General features: G+C 38.6%; 1 protein-coding gene and 1 long non-coding RNA gene across 5 annotated transcripts in view; one reads left to right on the top strand and one right to left on the bottom strand.

Annotated features, from left to right (window-relative positions):
* Positions 1 to 15,349, top strand: part of LOC128208761 (uncharacterized) — a 140,169-nt gene that overhangs the window by 113,310 nt on the left and 11,510 nt on the right. The window lies entirely within an intron of this gene.
* On the bottom strand, positions 1,971 to 6,274 carry LOC128208768 (uncharacterized). Of its 3 annotated transcripts, none has more exons than XR_008256884.1 (3): positions 6,115 to 6,274; positions 2,613 to 2,819; positions 1,971 to 2,132 (listed from the first exon to the last, which is right to left on the bottom strand). It is a non-coding gene; the product is annotated as an uncharacterized LOC128208768 (long non-coding RNA). The 3 variants fall into 3 exon arrangements; XR_008256885.1 differs by having other exon boundaries at positions 2,613 to 2,752; XR_008256886.1 differs by lacking the exon at positions 6,115 to 6,274 and adding an exon at positions 3,996 to 4,132 and having other exon boundaries at positions 2,613 to 2,752.

Raw genomic sequence — 15,349 nt, 5'->3', positions numbered from 1 at the left:
TGCAGGCTTTGTCCAGTCATTATTAGTACAACCTTTAAGCATTCAAGGTCACTGTGACCTTGTCTTTTGACCCAATGACCCCTTAAATCAATAGGATCATCTAATAGTCAGGCTAAGCCTCCATGTTGAGTTTCAGAGCCATAGGTGCAGGCATTGTCAACTTATCAGTCAGACATTCTTTGACACCTTCCTGTTCAAGGTCACTGTGACCTTTGACCATATTACCCCTAAAATCAAAAGGCGTCATCTACTGGTTAAACCAAACTTTCATGTCAAGTTTGACAATAGGTCTAGGAATTGTAGAGTTATCAACCAGGAAAAGCTTTGGTCTGCTGTCAGACAGACGGACGTAGCAGCCAACATGTGCAAAGCAATATACTCCTCTTCTTTGAAGGGGGCATAATAAATTGAAATTTATTAAATATTTTTGTTTATTACCGTAAATGACTGGGTATTAGACGCACTTTTTTCCCTCAGATTTTGATGCAAAAAAATGCCTGCGTATAATACCCAGTAACAATTTTTTGAACTTTTTTTCTGATGTCAATTTCAAGCCGAGAGTTTGTTTAGATTTATGTAGAAAGGGATGTTACTCGCGTCATATTGATCGAGTATATACGGGTTAAAACGGCAGTTGAAGATCGGGATACGGTATATCGTAAGACGTTTATAATTTCAACAAAAATATTTTATATTTGGACACCCATAATTATTTCCCAAAATAATTTATTTTGCGTACCTAATTTTCGGACACCCAAAGGACATCAATCATAACTTTCATAGTAACCAAGTTTCACAGACGAAGAATATTGATTTTTATCTTTACACTGCCCATCCTAAACGATTTATTGCCTGTTGAAAAGGAAGTGTGATATATTTATTTGAGGATTAAACAAACAACAAGGGCAATCAAGGGATTAAGAAAACATCGACATGGCATGTTTGTAAAACGATCTGCCAATAAGCTTTCAAACTTGTATCACACTTATGTGATACAATATATGAAGCAATAATCGTACAGTTAGTTATGCATTAATCCTGCATAGCAATGTCCATGCTCTCCACGAGATCCTCGTGGGCATAACTGTAAGTTATGTGACGTCACACAGTGTGACTCTTTGATCTAAAGCCGATAGAATGTGTTTATTCAGTTCAGTGCATGTATAAAATGGTGTTTTAATTAACTTCATGAAGGATTTACACTTATAGGCGTAATAAATAAGTTTATGACCATTGATTACTACGGATAAATTAATAAGTGGTAAAAAGCAAACATGAAGAAAAAAGGCAGGTTAAACAAACATGTAAATAAAATGTAAAAATGATAATTTTCCATGTATTCGGAGAGCGAAAAAAATAATTAATTTATGGTGTCCGAACTCTTGTGAATTACGGTATTCAATATTATTTTGAATAATAAATTGAATTAAACAATAATCAAACTTACATATAAAAAAGCAAAGTTGGGCACTGTCAAAATATCTTTTGCTTAACATAACTTTTCATTCTCGACAGTATGGTTTTAAAGATAACCATCGCCATTTTCACGAAAAAAAAAAATTTGTCACTGTCAACAAACATGGTGGCTGAAAATGCCGGACGATTTTGACATTTTTTCTATGCGTCTTTTAACCAAAAACATAGATTAAAAGTTTTTTTCTCGGATTTTTCACAGATTTTTTTCCCTGCGTCTAATACCCCCTATCGTCTTATACCCAGTCATTTACGGTATGTTAATTAACTTACACTACATACAACAAGTTCCATTTTGATATTTTCGAATGCTCATTTATACATGTACATGGGTTTTGATCTGACTATGAACATGAAACTACATAATGATGTTCCCTCCTATCAATTCTAAATTTAAATAACCATGAGGAAAAAAAACATGTTTTCACTGCACCATGAATAAATATGTTAAACAAAATAAATGTCAAGTTATTCAAGATTAATTTATCACTGTTCTTTTGATGATTTCCGTGCATTCCTGACTGCAGGTTTTTCCCATTTTTCCACACAGTTATTTCATATTGGCCTTACAAGGTCAGATCTTGAGTTGGGTCTTCATTGCTGGACACTATCTCTTTATTTCCACAGAAAACACACTGGTGCAAGTTTCACTGCAACAACTGCAAAAAAAGTTATATTATATTCTAACTGAACTCTGCATCAATATTCAATTATATTTTATTGGATTTAGGAAATGTCTTTGTTTTAAAGGGTTCATATAAATTAATGCATTTTTTTTTCAATTTAATCCATTATCATGCTGGACTCTTTGACATTGATGGTTAAAACAAAGAAGGCATATGATTTGTGTACAGATTAAACATTATTAATTATAAATATGTTCTTTAATAAATAGACAAGTGGCAACAATTTCCCCAGTTAAAAAGTTTACATTTGCATATCTGCAGATTAATCAATTGCATCTCTTTTGCTTTGATCATTTAAGTCAAATGAGTTAGACATGATAACGCATTAAAATAAAAAATATATTTTTGGGCATCAAATTATAGTGTGTGCCTTCAATCTAGAAATAAATTTCTTCTCAACATATGCTAAATTATAAAAAAAATATATAAACCAAGATTTTGATTATGACATACCTGCATAGTTAGTGGTCTCCATAACTGCTCAGAAATGCTCCCTATGACAAACTAAGTGCTGGTGTATGGCTGGGGAATAGTGCTGCTCCAACCAATAGCGCAATTCTTCCTACAGGTGGACAAGCTCCTCAATATGGTTTCTGTCGTGGCAATGATAACAGTATGTAACATGCCCTTTTCTATTTTCCAGAGAATGAATCCTCCAATCTAAATTACAAATTTAAGAACAAATTTATACATATGCAAGTGTAATGTTGTTAAAAACAAACCATTTAGGTGCAACAAAACTATAAGATTTTAAGTGAGAATTGAGCCAAATCAAAACATTTAGTCATTTAAAGCTGCACTCTGACAGATTTACTGTTTTTACAACTTTTGTATTTTTTGTCTTGGAATGATCTATTTTTTGCGTAAATATCTGCAAACCAGTGATATAAGACTACTGACAAAATATTACATTGCAGACTTCCATATTTCAGGTCGAAATCTAAGGTTTTATGGCTTAAAGCGTTACTAACGATTTAAGAAAAATGCATAAAACATTTTGAACTTGAATATAAACATTTTCTGACTAATTTAATGTCAGCAATCTTATATGAATGGTTAACATGCATTTTCACATAAATTGGCCCATTCCAAGACAAAAAATAAATAAAGTAGTCAAAATGTTCAATCTGTGAGAGTGCTGCACTCTCAGTCACAGATTGAATGTTTTGACAACTTCTTTTACTTTTTGGCCTGGAATAAGCTAATGAAAAGCAGTATGAAAACTGATGATATAAGACTGCTGACAAAAGATATGATCATGTTTTTTTATATTTACATTTGTGACTAATTGTTTTATGGTTAAAAGCATTACTAACGCTTTACTAATCATGAGATTTTTGGCATAGAACACCATCTTTTGATTGTATTAAAATAAAAAATCAGCGTTCCAATATTTTCACTTGTCTTTTTTGACAGAATTAATATAAGAGAGCAGCGATCTACTTTTTCCAGTTGTCTGTTATGACCAGTGTTCTGAAATTCGCATAAAATAATTCATTACAAGATCAAGAAATTAAAAAAAGAGTTAGTAAAACAGTCAATTTGTGAGAGTGCAGCTTAAACATTTAAAGTGATATGCATTATCAGCCAAGTGAAGACCTATTCACATCCTGGCTACACAACCAGTACATTCATCAGCTTTACTGATTCGAACCAGGCACATTTATATTGGTAGACTAGCATTTTACCAATCTGTGCTGGCCAGTAAAGTTCTCATTTAAAAATTAGAATTCAAAATGTATATACCTTAGTTTATTTTTTGCCAACTCTGTTTCAACTGAACTTCCTAAATGAATGAGAAGTTTCAAAAAATAATTACAATATCTCAGCAAATACCTGCATTTATGTGTTTCTTGTGCAATCTGTCAGCTTTGGTAGGCTCATGTTTCATTTTGTCCATCTCAATACTAATAATCTTCTAGTCTGATGTATTGCCATCCGATTTTTAAGGCAGGTCAGGCAGCCATTTCAGCTTTGTTCCAGTTGATTGTATCAGATGATGTTAACAATACTAGCCTTGTATCCAGGCACTTCTCAATCTGAAAGTTTACAAAAGAACATGGCCTGTAATATTTGATAAAAAAAATTTAATCGTCAACCCCTGGATGATGGGTTCTAAAGTAAACCTGTGAGAAAAGATGCTACTGGTATGGTGCTTGAACCCACGACCATGTGAACACTTGCATGGAGATCTGTCAAACTGAGCTAATCGGGTAACTGATTTTTAGGCAGTTCCCAGCTTGGCTCTACAATTGACCGGTGCATTATACATTCTAAAGAAAATAAATCTAACACTTGAAGCACTAGTCCAAATAATAGTAACTTGACTGATCTTTTTACAAATTTTGAAATGGCATATCCTTTACATACATTTTTTGTTGTACCAAAAGTGGGTAGCTATTCCGATTGGGATTCCGGTCAGATAATTATTTAAAATATGAGTTATGTACACAAAAAATAAAATGCGACGAATTATTATGAGTTTGATGAGTGTTTTCCTTCATTTCATACTGTCAAAACATAATGATATAAACTGTTATACATGAAGAGCACCTGCAAGGCTGCGGTACATAGATTTACAACAATCGGAGCCTTTTGGCCATGGTTAAGTACAATATATATACAAAAGGTGACTGGTCTATCTCGAAGTAAACCTGAGATGGTCCAGTTGCTATGCTAGGTAAAATGGTTGTGTTTAAATGCATTAAATGCTTGTTTTGTGAAAAAAATATTTGCACTTACATGGTTATAACTAAAATACGAATATAAACCTTTAATATCTATTTCAAACATATAATACTTATCTAACTACGATTTCAATATCTTTCAACCCCCCCCCCCCCCCCACCTGTTTTGCACAAACCCGATTAGACGTAAGGGATTGTAAGAATCCCATATAACACGTCTATTTTTTTAGACTATTGAAGCACATATGTTCTTTTTTGATGGTTGAGACGTTTCAGGTTAAACAACAATTAAAAATGCAAAATAATTTTAGTGAATAATCAACTCTGAATTGAAAGTAACATGAAGATGTTGTAATGAAGGATTTGCCATATTTATATAATGTAAATATATGTATATTTTATTTTTTTTGAATCGTAAAAAGAGTCTGTCAATGTACAAATATTTAGACTAAGAGATGTGGATCAGCTAGATGTACCTTCTAGTCCAAATAATTGTACATTGACAGATTTTTTTAACGATTTTTGACACAACAAATCCTTCACGTACAAATTATTTTGTACGACAAATGGGTAGTTATTCCGATCGGGATTCCGGGGTTAAAGCATATTGCGTCTATAACATTTCATAAAAACAAGAAATATTACCAGATAATGTTATTTTATATAAATTCTGTAACTAAAAATTTATATCCAGCAAATAATTATGAGTTTGATGGTTTTTTTCTTCATTTCATTCTGTCATAACATAACAATATATACATTAAGGGCACCTGCAAGGCTGCAGTTCACAATTTTACAACAATCGGAACATTTCGGCCATCAATTGTAACAACTCGCCATCTTCTGTAAGCTTCGAGATAGTCAATTCCTGTTGGATACTGGCCTATGTGTTCCCATTGTTCGGCCATGGCCGAGTTGTTACGATTGTATTATCTCGAAGCTTGTCGGAGGTGGCCGAGTTATTACGATTGGGTCAAGTTGTTCCGCTTGGCATAATTGTTGTCTGTGTCAGTCAACTTTCCTTTCAATGGAAAGGTAAAAACTGTGTTTTAATGCATTAAATGTTTTTTTTTGCAAAATAGCTTTGCACTTCCATGGTAAAATATGAATATAACCCTTTATTATCTATTTCAACCATAAAATACTTCATTTAATACAATTTCAATATTTTCCAAACACTCCCGCTTTTTGCACAAACCTGTTTAGACGTTAGGGATTGGAAGAATCCCGTATAACACGTCTATTATTTCAGACTAATGTACATGTACCTTCGTGTCCGAAATCGATCACTTCCTGGCAGCTCATTTCTGGATTGTCTCCATCTAAATTTAACATTTTTAGACGCATACATTGATGCCATTTTTTTTTGATTGATGTTAAAGCAATAACACTAAATACAGGTCGGTTATTTTGTAGAGGAACGTGTTCGAAGTAACATTCAATTTCATTTCCGCATAATCGCCGCCATATTGTGTATGACTTTAAAAACTACACCCTATAGTACAGAATAACAATAGGCATAACTTTGAAACACTGTGATAGTTATAATCCAAATAACTTACTCAAACAAAAACAATAGTTCGATTGCTGAAAATAAATCATTTGAAACATAAATTGATTTATTTCTTAATAGCTTTCATTCATAAAATATGTTCTTTGCTCGGGTTTGCCGGGTCAGTCTTGAATGCCGGGATATGTGTGACGTCACACGGGGTGCAAACATGTGGTGTAGCTTACTATTGGTTGTAGGGTAAAATGACTTCGTATGTAAATGCTATACTTTCATTATTTTTCATTACTTTGTTCAATAAAACTCACCAAATTGCAAGTACAACTATACTAAGAGTAACACGCAATGTTTGTCATAATAAAAAGGCAATAACGCGTTAAATACACATAGCAAGTACTTGACGCCCCGCATTCACGTAAGTAGTTTTGTTGCTACGCAGGTGGTGTGTATTAATATATTCATGTTCAATATGTCGTGTCAGGCGACTAGTCGCGTTTCTGAAATACCGCTCTCTAAAGACTGTCGGCTTGCAGCCGACAGTCTAAAAACCACTGGATGGAATTGGATTAAACTTCATACAATGCTAGTAGAGCATAATGAGAGGATGTGCAGTGTACAATAACCATAACTCTATTATTCCTTATTACTGAATTATTGCCCTTTGTTACTTTTTTTGTGCGGAGTATAACTTGAAAAGTAATGGATGGAATTCATTTGAACTTCATACAATGGTAAAGCAAAGTGCAGTGTTCAAGAACCATAACTCTACTTTAGCTAATTACTGAGTTATTGCCCTTTATTTGTTTTTTTTGCTGTCAATTTTTTTTCCAGACATTACATTGCAAACTACTAGATGGAATTTATTGAAACTTCATACAATGTAAAATCACAATGAGAGGAAGTGCAGTGCACAAGAACCATAACTCTATTTTAGCTTATTACAGAGTTATGGCCTGTAATACTTTTTTCTTGTCCGGAGCATCACTTGAAAACTATTGGATGGTATTTAATAAAGCTTCATACAGTGATAGATCATAATGAGAGGAAGTGCAGTGTACAGGAACCGAGATTCTATTTTAGCTAATAACACAGTTACTGCCCTTTGTTACTTATTCTTGTCCGGAGCATAACTTGAAACTATTGGAAGGAATTTGATAAAACTTCATACAGCGATAGATCTTAATGAGAGGAAGTGCAATGTACAGGAACCGCAATTCTATTTCAGCCAATTACAGAGTTATTGCCCTTTGTTACATTTTTCTTGTCCAGAGCATAACTTGAAAACTATTGGATGGAATTTAATAAAGCTTCATACAGTGATAGATCATAATGAGAGGAAGTGCAGTGTACAGGAACCGCAATTCTATTTCAGCTAATTACAGAGTTACTGCCCTTTGTTACTTATTCTTGTCTGGAGCATAACTTGAAAACTATTGGATGGAATTTAATAAAACTTCATACAGTGATAGATCATAATGAGAGGAAGTGCAGTGTACAGGAACCGCAATTCTATTTCAGCCAATTACAGAGTTCTTGCCCTTTGTTACTTTTTTCTTGTCATGAGCATAACTTGAAAACTATTGGATGGAATGTAATAAAGCTTCATACAGTGATAGATCATAATGAGAGCAAGTGCAGTGTACAGGAACCGCAATTCTATTTCAGCTAATTACAGAGTTACTGTCCTTTGTTACTTATTCTTGTCTGGAGCATAACTTGAACACTATTTGATGGAATTTAATAAAACTTCATACAGTGATAGATCATAATGAGAGGAAGTGTAGTGTACAGGAACCGCAATTCTATTTCAGCCTGTTATAGAGTTACTGCCCTTTGTTACATTTTCTTGTCCGGAGCATAACTTGAAAACTATTGGATGGAATTTAATAAAACTTCATACAGTGATAGATCATAATGAGAGGAAGTGCAGTATACAGGAACTGCAATTCTATTTCAGCCAATTACAGAGTAATTGCCCTTTGTTACTTTTTTCTTGTCTGGAGCATGACTTGAAAACTATTGGATGGAATGTAATAAAGCTTCATACAGTGATAGATCATAATGAGAGGAAGTGCAGTGTACAGGAACCACAATTCTATTTCAGCTTATTACAGAGTTACTGCCCTTTGTTACTTTTTCTTGTCCGGAGCATAACTTGAAAACTATTGGATGGAATTTAATAAAACTTCATACAGTGATAGATCATAATGAGAGGAAGTGCAGTGTATAAGAACCGCAATTCTATATCAGCCAATTACAGAGTTATTACCCTTTGTTATATTTTTCTTGTCAGGAGTATAACTTGAAAAAAGGTACCTTAACTCATTTATAGATGGTCATAGGCAATCGTATATTCTGTGCTTTAGAACATCAAATATATCAGTATTAACATCTCAGTATTAGCATCACTGATATTGTTTAAAACCTTTTTTCTAACTTTTAAAAACATAATCAGAAAATGAATAACTAATGATAATCTATAAAATAAAGTTGTCATTTATAGGTTGGCTTTCCAAATAGTTGACTGCAATTTCATATCAGGGCGGCGTTCGGGGGTATTAATCACCTTCAGTGATAGCTCTAGGTTTTTTTTGTCTCCATTGCAAAGGGTTGGTCAGGTAACCAGAAACAAACCAATTTAGCATAAATGACTGATGTCTTGGAATGTTTGAATTTTGTGCCGTTGTTAACCCTTTCCTATTTTGAATTTTTATGCCCCCCTTTTGAAGAAAAGGGGTATATATATTGCTTTGCACATATCGGTCGGTAGGCCGGTCGGTCCGTCGGTAGACCAAAGCTTGTCTGAGTGATAACTCAACAATTCCTGGACGTATGATAATCAAACTTCACGTGATGAAAGGGCCTGACCAGTAGATGACCCCTAGTGATTTTAGGGGCCATCGGATCAAAGGTCAAGGACACAGTGACCTTGAATGATAAAATAATTTTAAAGCTTGTCCGAGTCATTTATCAACAATGCCTAGACATATGGTCATCAAACTTGAAATGGAGGCTGGGCCTGACCAGTAATTGACCCCTATTGATTTAAGGAGTCATCGGGTCAAAGGTCAAGGTCACAGTGACCTTGAATGATAAAAGGTTGTCTGATTGGTAATTTGACAATGCCTGCACCTCGAAGGGTGAAAGCGAAAAGGTTCTAAGTGACATTAAGTAAAGAAGCAGATAGAACCTTTTCGCTTTCACCCCTCGACCTATTTCCCTCAATTTTGACTTGGAGGTCAGGTCTGACAAGTAGATGACCCCCTATTGATTTTGGGGATCATCAGGCCAAAGATCAAGGTCACATTGACCTTGAATGATAAAAAAGTTGTCCAATTGATAACTCGACAATGCCTGCACCCATTGCCCTCAAACTTGACTTAGAAGTTGGGCCTGACCAGTAGATGACCCCTATTGATTTTGGGGGTCAAAGGTCATGGTCACATTCACCTTGAATTATAAAAGATTGTCTGAGTGATAACTGGACAATGCCTACACCCATGGCCCTCAAGCTTGACTTGGAGGTTAGGCCATACCAGTAAATGACTCTTATTTATTTTGGGGGTCATCAGGTCAAAGGTCACAGTGACATTGGAGCCAACTCCACAATTCCTGGACTTATGGTTATCAAACTAGACATGAAGGTTGGGCCTGACCAGTAGATGACCCGTGTTGATTTTGGGTTTCATGGGTTCAAAGGTCAAGGTCACAGTGACCTTTAACACGAAAAAGTTAAGAAAGCTTCTCCCAGTGATAACTAAACAAAGCCTGGACCTATGATCATCAAACTTTAAATGAAGGCTGGGCCTGACCAGTAGATGACCCCTATTGATTTAAGGAGTCATTAGGGTCAAAGCTCATTGTCACTGTGACCTTGAACGCGAAAATGTTGTTCAAGTTTTTACTTGACAATGCCTGCACCCATGGCCCACAAACTTGACTAGGGGGTTGGGCCTGACCTGTAGATGACCCCTTTTAATTTAAGGGGGGAGGCATAATGTTTGAGAAACATCTCTTGTTTATATTGATTTTAATGGTAAAAAGAACTGTTTTCCTTCATTTAATGTGTTATGATTTTAATTTCAATAACATCCTGGGTCAAGACCCTAAGCATAGTCTGGCAATAACATCCTGGGTCAATGCCCTTGCCCGAGTCAGGCAATTACATCCTGTGCCATTGCCCTTGCCCTAGTCAGGCAGTTACATCCTGTGTCAAGGCCCTTCCCCTTTTCAGGCAATAACATCCTGTGTCAAGGCCCTTGCACTAGTCAGGCAATAACATCCTGGGTCAATGCCCTTGCCCGAGTCAGGCAATTACATCCTGTGCCATTGCCCTTGCCCTAGTCAGGCAGTTACATCCTGTGTCAAGGCCCTTCCCCTTTTCAGGCAATAACAGCCTGTGTCAAAGCCCTTGCACTTGTCAGGCAATTACATTCTGTGCCATTGCCATTGCCCTAGTCCAGCAATAACATCCTGTGCCATGGCCCTTGCCCTAGTCAGGCAATTACATCCTGTGCCATTGCCCTTGCCCTAGTCCAGCAATAACATCCTGTGCCATGGCCCTTGCACTAGTCAGGCAATAACATCCTGTGTCAAGGCCCTTGCCCTAGTCCAGCAATAACATCCTGTGCCATTGCCCTTGCCCTAGTCCAGCAATAACATCCTGTGCCATGGCCCTTGCCCTAGTCCAGCAATAACATCCTGTGTCAAGGCCCTTACCCTAGTCAGGCAATAACATCCTGTGTCAAGGCCCTTGCACTAGTCAGGCAATTACATCCTGTGCCATGGCCCTTGCCCTAGTCCAGCAATAACATCCTGTGTCAAGGCCCTTACCCTAGTCAGGCAATAACATCCTGTGTCAAGGCCCTTACCCTAGTCAGGCAATAACATCCTGTGTCAAGGCCCTTGCACTAGTCAGGCAATTACATCCTGTGTCAAGGCCCTTGCCCTAGTCAGGAAATAACATCTTGGGTCAAGGCCCTTACCCAAGTCAGGCAATAACATCCTGTGTCAAGGCCCTTGCACTAGTCAGGCAATTACATCCTGTGCCATGGCCCTTGCCCTAGTCCAGCAATAACATCCTGTGTCAAGGCCCTTACCCTATTCAGGCAATAACATCCTGTGTCAAGGCCCTTACCCTAGTCAGGGAATAACATCCTGTGTCAAGGCCCTTGCACTAGTCAGGCAATTACATCCTGTGTAGGGATGCAAACGAATGGCAAAATTGATATTCGAATATTCGGTAATTCTTTTGATCGAATATTCGAATATTCGATCACAGGCAAGATTGTCTAAAAACTTCTATATTGCATCGATCATTTGCGTTCCAAATAATGACTTCCGGTATGACATTTGCCGAATAATTTTATTGATGTCGGATTGTATGACGTCGTCTGTAATACGTGTAGTGGCTTTATTGTGCAATTTCAAAATAACTTTGCATATGTTATCTAGAATTATACTAGTATGTCATATTGTTTCATTACAAAAACTACGTCGATATATCAAAAGTCAAGGTCATGGCATCTTCACCGTTGCAAACGGTCTGGTTTCCGTCGACTTGTTATTATTTTGTACCCGTCTTTCGTTTGTTACTTGTTTTTATACCAATAAAGATAAAGAAAACAACATATTTGGATTTTAACTAGTATATTGTGAAATATTTTAAATAATAATGCTATTATTAGGATAACAAAATTATATACATGTACATTCTATATTACACAAAACACTTTGAATTTAATTCATAAACAAGAATAATAAACAGTTGACATACAAAAGAAATATTATGTGTTATTGCTGACATGACGAACCCTTAATTGGCATCGTTTAAAATAGGTTCCAATCCCCTTTCAACTTTATTTATTTCATTGCCGCTAATTGGCAGGGGACGGCACACGTAAAATTATTTGTTTATTTCGCCATGATGATGGGCCTTAATTGACACTTGACGCGCCACTGTGTATTGTCTAGATGCTCGCGCCTCGATAATTGGTGACATGCCTGGGTGTATTGACGAAACGAGGGTAAATTAGAGCGTTTTAATATTTAAATATAAATGTTAAATAAATGTTCAAGATGGAACAAAATTTATAAAAAAAAGTAAAAAATAAACGAATATTCGAATACCGATTTTAATATTCGAATACCATTCTTTTGATCGAATATTCGAATATTCGTTTGCATCCCTAATCCTGTGTCAAGGCCCTTGCCCTAGTCAGGAAATAACATCCTGTGTCAAGGCCCTTGCACTAGTCAGGCAATTACATCCTGTGCCATTGCCATTGCCCTAGTCCAGCAATAACATCCTGTGTCAAGGCCCTTGCCCTAGTCAGGCAATTACATCCTGTGCCATTGCCCTTGCCCTAGTCCAGCAATAACATCCTGTGCCATGGCCCTTACCCTAGTCAGGCAATAAAACATCCTGTGTCAAGGCCCTTGCCCTAGTCAGGAAATAACATCCTGGGTCAAGGCCCTTGCCCTAGTCAGGAAATAACATCCTGTGTCAAGGCGCTTATCATAGTCAGGCAATAACATCCTGTGTCAAAGTCCTTACCTAAGTCAGGGAATAACATCCTGGGTCAAGGCCCTTACCCTAGTCAGGTAATAACAGCCTGTGTCAAGGCCCTAACCCTAGACAGGCAATAACAGCCTGTGTGAAGGCGCTTACCCAAGTCAGGAAATAACATCCTGGGTCAAGGTCCTTACCTAAGTCAGGGAATAACATCCTGGGTCAAGGCCCTTACCTAAGTCAGGGAATAACATCCTGGGTCAAGGCCCTTACCCTAGTCCGGCAATAACATCATGTGTCAAGGCCCTTACCCTAGTCCGGCAATTACATCCTGTGTGAAGGCGCTTACCATAGTCAGGCAATAACATCCTGTGTCAAGGCCCTTACCCTAGTCTGGCAATAACATCCTGTGTGAAGGCGCTTACCATAGTCAGGCAATAACATCCTGTGTCAAGGTCCTTACCTAAGTCAGGCAATAACATCCTGTGTCAAGGCCCTTGCCCTAGTCAGGAAATAACATTCTGGGTCAAGGCCCTTGCCCTAGTCAGGAAATAACATCCTGTGTGAAGGCACTTACCCTAGTCAGGCAATAACATCCTGTGTCAAGGTCCTTTCCCTAGTCAGGCAATAACAACCTGTGTCAAGGCCCTTACCCTAGTGGGGCAATAACATCATGTGTCAAGGCCCTTACCCTAGTCATGCAATAACAGCCTGTGTCAAGGCCCTTACCCAAGTCAGGCAATACCATCCTATGTCAAGGCCCTTGCCCAAGTCCAGCAACAACATCCTGGGTCAAGGCCCTTGCCCTAGTCAGGCAATAACATCCTGTGTCAAGGCCCTTGCCCTAGTCCAGCAACAACATCTTAGGTCAAGGCCCTTGCCCTAGTCCGGCAATAACATCCTGTGTCAAGGCCCTTGCCCTAGTCCAGCAACAACATCCTGGGTCGAGGCCCTTGCCCTAGTCCGGCAATAACATCCTGTGTCAAGGCCCTTGCCCTAGTCCAGCAACAACATCCTGGGTCAAGGCCCTTGCCCTAGTCTGGCAATAACATCCTGTGTCAAGGCCCTTGCCCTAGTCAGGCAATAACATCCTGTGTCAAGGCCCTTGCCCTAGTCAGGCAATAACATCCTGTGTGAAGGCGTTTACCATAGTCAGGCAATAACATCCTGTGTCAAGGCCCTTACCCTAGTCTGGCAATAACATCCTGTGTGAAGGCGCTTACCATAGTCAGGCAATAACATCCTGTGTCAAGGTCCTTACCTAAGTCCGGCAATAACATCCTGTGTCAAGGCCCTTGCCCTAGTCAGGAAATAACATCCTGGGTCAAGGCCCTTGCCCAAGTCAGGAAATAACATCCTGTGTGAAGGCCCTTACCCTAGTCAGGCAATAACATCCTGTGTCAAGGTCCTTTCCCTAGTCAGGCAATAACATCCTGTGTCAAGGCCCTTACCCTAGTGGGGCAATAACATCCTGTGTCAAGGTCCTTTCCCTAGTCAGGCAATAACATCCTGTGTCAAGGCCCTTACCCTAGTCAGGCAATAACAGCCTGTGTCAAGGCCCTTACCCAAGTCAGGCAATATCATCCTGTGTCAAGGCCCTTGCCCTAGTCCAGCAACAACATCCTGGGTCAAGGCCCTTGCCCTAGTCAGGCAATAACATCCTGTGTCAAGGCCCTTGCCCTAGTCCAGCAACAACATCCTGGGTCAAGGCCCTTGCCCTAGTCAGGCAATAACATCCTGTGTCAAGGCCCTTGCCCTAGTCCAGCAACAACATCCTGGGTCAAGGCCCTTGCCCTAGAACGTCAATAACATCCTGTGTCAAGGCCCTTGCCCTAGTCCAGCAACAACATCCTGGGTCAAGGCCCTTGCCCTAGTCTGGCAATAACATCCTGTGTCAAGGCCCTTGCCCTAGTCAGGCAACAACATCCTGTGTCAAGGCCCTTGCCCTAGTCAGGCAATAACGTCATGTGTCAAGGCCCTTACCCTAGTCAGGCAATAACATCCTGTGTCAAGGCCCTTACCCTATTCAGGCAATAACATCCTGTGCCAAGGCCCTTACACTAGTCCGGCAAGAACATCATGGGTCAAGGCCCTTGCCCTAGGTAGGCAATAACATCCTGTGCCATTGCCCTTGCCCTTGTCCAGCAATAACATCATGTGTCAAGGCCCTTACCCTAGTCTGGCAATAGCATCCTGTGTCAAGATCCTTTCCCTAGTGGGGCAATAACATCCTGTGTCAAGGCCCTTACCCTAGTCAGGTAATAACATCCTGGGTCAAGGCCCTTACCCTAGTCAGGTAATAACAGCCTGTGTCAAGGCCCTTGCCCTAGTCAGGCAATAACATCCTGTGTAAAGGCCCTTACCCTTGTCTGGCAATAACATCCTTTGTCAAGGCCCTTACCCTAGTCAGGCAATAACATCATGTGTCAAGGCCCTTGCCCTAGTCAGGCAATAACATCCTGGGTCAAGGCCCTTACCCAAG

Source organism: Mya arenaria, chromosome 2 (assembly GCF_026914265.1).
Source record: "Mya arenaria isolate MELC-2E11 chromosome 2, ASM2691426v1".
Taxonomy (NCBI): Eukaryota; Metazoa; Mollusca; class Bivalvia; order Myida; family Myidae; genus Mya; species Mya arenaria.
The sequence above is the reverse complement of the archived record's forward strand: the minus strand, read 5'-3'. Positions and strand labels throughout refer to the sequence as shown.